Source organism: Plecotus auritus (genome assembly GCF_963455305.1).
Source record: "Plecotus auritus genome assembly, chromosome: 4".
Taxonomy (NCBI): Eukaryota; Metazoa; Chordata; class Mammalia; order Chiroptera; family Vespertilionidae; genus Plecotus; species Plecotus auritus.
This window is the reverse complement of record NC_137775.1, coordinates 116,545,971-116,551,970: the sequence shown is the minus strand read 5'-3', so window position 1 is coordinate 116,551,970 and position 6,000 is coordinate 116,545,971. Positions and strand designations below refer to the sequence as shown.

General features: G+C 39.0%; 1 pseudogene across 1 annotated transcript; it reads left to right on the top strand.

The window, feature by feature from the left end:
* The first annotated feature begins 1,572 nt into the window (after window positions 1–1,572).
* On the top strand, window positions 1,573–3,367 carry LOC308246798 (60 kDa heat shock protein, mitochondrial-like; annotated as a pseudogene). Its single transcript has one exon. The product of its transcript is annotated as a 60 kDa heat shock protein, mitochondrial-like (transcript).
* The last annotated feature ends 2,633 nt before the right edge of the window (window positions 3,368–6,000 follow it).

Here is a 6,000-nt window from a genome sequence, read left to right as displayed (position 1 = left end):
CTGTTTTGCACTACAAGTTGCTCTGTCACTACTTAATAAATAATCATGTGTAGCTCTATGGGGGTGGAAATAGGGTGGGGATTTTCCTTTTGGCACATCCACTAATGAGTAATACATTTATTTCAAGTGCCAATAAAAATGTTATACTGGACTTATATGACACATTTGTTAGTTATTAGAAACACTAATTCTAAATAATTTGAACAATGCTCTATTATATTTCTCTACTTGTAAAGTTATATTATCATATGAAAATTCTAAACAAAATGAACAAGTTTTTAATACTGCATGGCATTTTTGGATGGAGTAAATAAAATAAGGACATTTTCGGGAGTGACACCATCTCTGGACTTATCTCAATAAGACAGTATTATTCACCATTTCTTCTCAACTGATCTTTCATAATTGTTTCCATGAACTCTTTTCCTTCCTGGAATCTTTCTAACACTTTAATTATCTTTATTATTTTCATTTTGAAGTTTGTGTCTACTATTACATGCTGCCTTTTTCCTCTCAACCCTAACCTGCCCTTCACCTCTCTGCTGGCAGCCAGAGCAGAATGTACTAGGTTCTAGCTTTGTTGTCAATAACTTGTACATTCTCTGGGTCTTGGTCTCCTCATCTGCAAAACAGATGATCTCTTAAGACTAAATGGATCAGAATAATACCATCTTCAGAAATGGATCTGATTCAGAACATCAATGCTTACTAGACAAGTTTGACCCCTCACTAAGTAGTTTTCAGTGAAATATATATATATATATATATTATTGATTTCAGAGAGGAAAGGAGAGGAAGAGAGAGATAGAAACATCAACTAAGTTCCTAATGTGTAAAATCTTTCAGAAGAGATTTAGACCAGATTTAAAGTAAACTACTCATCATGGAGTAAAGAATTATTAGTGTTAAACCAATTTTTGGGCTTGCATATGTACAATTTCTCCTGCCCCCAATGTAAGGTATTAAAATAATACACCTAGAACCTGTAGTAGTAATATTATAACTATCCACTTAGTGGTAATATTACAATTAACCCTCATGTTAGTGGTAATATCACAATAGCACTCACGGTTAGCTGCGGCTTACCAAGATTGTATTTAAAATGTGGAAATGAAAGATTAGTTATTATGCAAAGTCCTTAAATCAGTTTCTAGATAAAATATAAAATAGGAATAGCATCATAGAATGAAAGAAAAATGGTGAATTTTCTTCTTAGTAAGGCTTTGCATCGGAAGTGGGCGCTGTGATGGAATAAAGGACTTATTCCCCCAGCTGCTGGAAATGAGACTAGCAGACAGTGATCTTTGTGCAATTTCCCTACTAAGGAAAACTGCCTTCCAAAAATGATGTCTACTCCCAGTAATGGCTAGTTAATATAGGAACTTAAAGGTTCCAATTTCAGGGGCCCTCCTTGCAACTCAAGATAACTCTGCAGGGATCCTGCTTCAGAACTCCTGGTGGGGTTGGCTGAGGCCTTCACCGAGTGTATCACAGCCCATCTTCTTCCTCTGCCCATCCTGCTTCCTTCCCTCTCCTTGCACAGGTGTTGCTCTACAGAGCACTCCCTAGTAAATGTCTAGTAGGCTAATCTTAGACTGTATTTGCTTCTGTCACTTACCAGCAGTACTTTGCAAGTGTCATGAAATAGGCATCACTGACCGCAGATGGCCTGCCTCACCGCTTGCAGGCCCTGACGCTGCCTCACAAAAATGCTTCGATTACAGAGTCCTTCACCAAATTAGGCCAGTGTCCAGGGCGCTGACTCTTATCTAACTCAGATTTATGCCAAAGATATAAAATTTGGTACAGATGTCTGAGCCTTAATGTTTCAAGGTATAGACCTATTAGCTGTTATTATGGGGCCAAAGGGAAGAACAGTGATTATTGAATGGAGTGGGGAAGTCCCAAAGTAACAAAAGATGGTGTGACCATTGCAAAGTCCATTGACTGAAAAGATAAATATAAAAATATTGGCGCTAAACTTGTTCAAGGTATTGCCAACAATACAAATGAAGAGACTGGGATGTCACCACCACTGCTACTGTACTGGCATGCTCTATTGCCAAGGAAGGCTTTGAGAAGATTAGTAAAGGTGCTCATCCTGTGGAAATCAGGAGAGGTGTGGTGTTAGCTGTTGGTGCTATAATTTCTGAATATAGGAAGCTGTCTAAAACTGTGACACCCCCTGAAGAAATAGCTCAGGTTGCTATACTATCTGCAAATTGAGACAAAGAAATTCACAGCATAATTTCTGATGCAATGAAAACGATTGGAAGAAAAGGAGTCATCACAGTAGAGGGTGGAAAAACACTGAATAATGAATTAGAAATTATTGAAGGCATGAAGTTTGATTGAGGTTATATTTACCATACTTTATTAATACAGCAAAAGGTCAGAAATGTGAATTCTAAGGTGCCTGTGTTCTGCTGAGTGGGAAGAAAATTTCTAGTGTTCAGTCCATTGAATCTGCTCTTGAAATTGCCAATGCCCGCTGTAAACCCTTGGTCATAATCGCTGAAGAAGCTTTGAGTACACTTGTTTTGAATAGGCTAAAAGTTGGTCCTCAGGTTGCAGCAGTCAAAGCTCCAGCTTTTGGTGACAATAGAAAGTATCAGCTTAAGACATGGCTATTGCTACTGGTGGTACAGTGATTGGATTGACTCTAACTCTTAAGGGTGTTCAACCTCATGACTTAGGAAAAGTTGGAGAGGTTATTGTGACCAAAGATGAAGCTATGCTCTTGAAAGGAAAAGGTGACAAGGGTCTAATTGAAAAATGTATTCAAGAAATCATCAAGCAGTTAATGTCACAATTAGTGAATATGAAAAGGAAAAACTAAATTAATGTCTGGCAAAGCTCTCAGATGGAGTAGCTATGCTGAAGGTTGGTGAGAGAAGTGATGAAGTGAATGAAAAGAAAGAGTAACAGATGCCCTCAATGCTACATGAGCTGCTGTTGAGGAAGGCATTGTTCTGGGAGGAGGTTGTGCCTTGCTTCGGTGGTGCATTCCAACCTTAGGCTCATTAATTCCAGTTAATGAAGATAAGAAATACTGGTATAGAAATTATTTTAAAAGCACACAAAATTCCTGCAATGACTATTGCTAAGAATACAGGTATTGAGGGATTGGTGATAGTTGAGAAAATTATGCAAACTTCCTCAGAAATTGGTTATGATGCTGTTTGGAGATTTTGTGAATATGGTGGGTAAAAGAATCATTGATCTGACTAAGGTTGTGAAAACTGCTTTATTGGATGTTGCTGCCAACAGCAGAAGTTGTAGTCACAGAAATTTCTAGAGAAGAGAAAGCTCCTGGGAAGGGCAGGATGGATGGAATGGAGGTGGTATGGGAGGTGGCATGTTCTAATCCTACAATAGTGGGAAATAGGAATTTTAGGGGAATATAGGCAGGTTTAGGGAATTTTTAGCATTGGGGGTTCATGGAAAAAATACAGGGCTACAGACTGGGAGAAGGTACATTTTCATAACACAAGGGACCAGCAATAGTTACATTTACATAAGACAAGGGAACTGGGAGTAGCCAAAAGGTCTATATTTACAAAATAAAGAAGGAGGAAGAAAGCCCAGAAGAAATAGGAGGACAATGAAGGAGGAGGGCCTCGAGCATTACTATAGTAACCAATTCAAAAGGGAATATTGACCAATCAGAAAGGATATCAGGACACAGGGACTTGCAGCCTTTATAAACCAAGGAAACAGGAAGTTGGTGGGACCCTTTCCCCCTCCCCATGTGGGAGTCTGTACTTGTTCTTCAATAAATCTCCACCTTTGCTATACCATCTTCCGTTCATGGATTCATTCTTTGACTCTGACAGACAAAGAATCCGGGGAACACCACGTGTTCCAGTACAAAAATCACATATCAAGTGCTTTACCATCATTCATGAGAACTGAGAGAGGAAGCTCAAGGCCGTGCTCCTCACCTATAACTTCAGAGAAGTCAATTAAAGGAAATGACTTTAGAAAAAGGCTGGCCGATGTTTAAGAAAATTACTATAACCATTAGTTACTGGTTTCAATTGATAAGATACAGTGGGTTACTTCTGTTATTGTCCACACCTACAGATATTTTATTTTGAATTTTTGAATAAAAATTCACTTTTACATCCCTGATAAGTGCAAGAGCTATGTACCCATGTACTGTTTTCAACTTAAATCACTGAGGATTTTAATGCTTGCCATCACCCGATGAGAAGTTAAAAGCAGCCTTTCTGTAGAGAGCAAGAATAATTGTGTAAAAAGCAGAGAAATATCCAATTACATGACTTTGGGTAATAAACATTTGTTTAAAAAAACACAAAAGAAGAGTCATGAAATATATGATTATAATTAATAATTATTTCCTCTAAAATTTAGTATTCTAATCTGAAAGATAAAAATCATCCTGAGATTGGGTTATGATTAGAATGTTAAATGCCATGACATAGAAATGGTTGTAGACTTGTATAATTAATGCAAACTTGTGGCCAGACATACCTGAGTTCCAATTTTAGCTCTGCCGCTTACTAGCTGTGCAGCTTTTATACCAGTCTTTTAGCTATTTCAACAAATCCTATGTTCTAACAAATTTAATTAAACCCATAAAGTTGATATAATTATTAAGTGAACTAAGGCATATAAAGTTGTCTACACTGTCTTGTATGTGGCATACACTGAGTAAATGGTAGCCAGTATATAATTTCTATCATTGTTATTCATCATAAAGCATGCATTGCAGTGCCTTGCACCAAAAATGATACTCTACAACAGAAAAAAAAGTCAGATGTTTCTAATTGCCAGGACCATATTTTAAGGGAAATGTTTTCTATCATGTAATGACACAAAAATACTTAAATTCTCTAAACCGAAACAGATGTATTCACAATTCACAAGGTCAGGAGAGTTACTAGGTCAAGCAGACAAACATTTGATAAGACCCCCTCTATTTTCTCTCTCCCTTTTTAACAGATTGTATGTAGCACGCTCAAATGTAGATGTGCAATCAGCTATAAGTTAGAAGCAGAAACCACTTGTCTATACCGTAAAGTCAGACTTATTAAACCTGCATATGATAGTGGAGAAAGCCAGATTTTGCATTCTTATTATCCCGTAGAAGAGGATTGGTGATGGTGTGAGGAGGTGTGTGACTCAATCTTGATCAGAATGTCTGATGATACGTACCCTAATACACTCTCACCTCCTCCAGTCACAAAGAGGACCTCATCTCACTGAAACATTTTACACAACATGGTGGGTACCAGAGTTTATCCATCTGGTAAGTACACATTTTCTAAGCTTTTTATTCATTAAAATTATTTTAAAAGTATTTATCTAGATTCCAAAATGGTGGCAGAGTAAGTATAAGCTATACTGACCGCTCCCAGGTCCAAACTGGAATTACAACTAAAATACAGAAAATCCACCCTGAATAATCAACTGAAGACGAGCTGGAGAGAACCCTGATAACCAAGGATAGAAAGAAGAGCTTGCATAGAGACTGGTAGGAAGTGCAGAGGCGTGAAAGGGCTGGCCAGGCTCCAGACAGCAACTGAAGTTCCGGAGGGATATCTCAGCTGTGGGGGGTTCCCACTGAGAACTCTGGGGTCTAAACCCCAAGCAGGGTCTCCCAGCCCAGAACACCAGAACTGAGAAAGGTGGCCACATAACATCTGGTTGTAAAAAGCAGCAGGGTTGCTGTCTACCAGGGAGAGATAGCTGGAAATGCAGGCACCTTCTTAAAGGGCCAATGCACAAAATTTTGTGTGCAACCACTCACTTTGGGCTCTGGCAGAGGGAAGGCAGAGTGGACTGGAGCTGTGTGAGCAGAAGCCAGGGTTGGGGACTCTGGGGTTAGAGCTTAAAAGGCAGAACCCCCCGGTTTCTTGTGCTGAGTCATTCCCTGACATTGCAGAGGACATCTTTCTCTGGCAGACCTTTACCATCTACGCAGCTTTTGCCTGGGGGTGGGAGGGTTAGGGAAGGAGGAGGGTAGCAATTGCC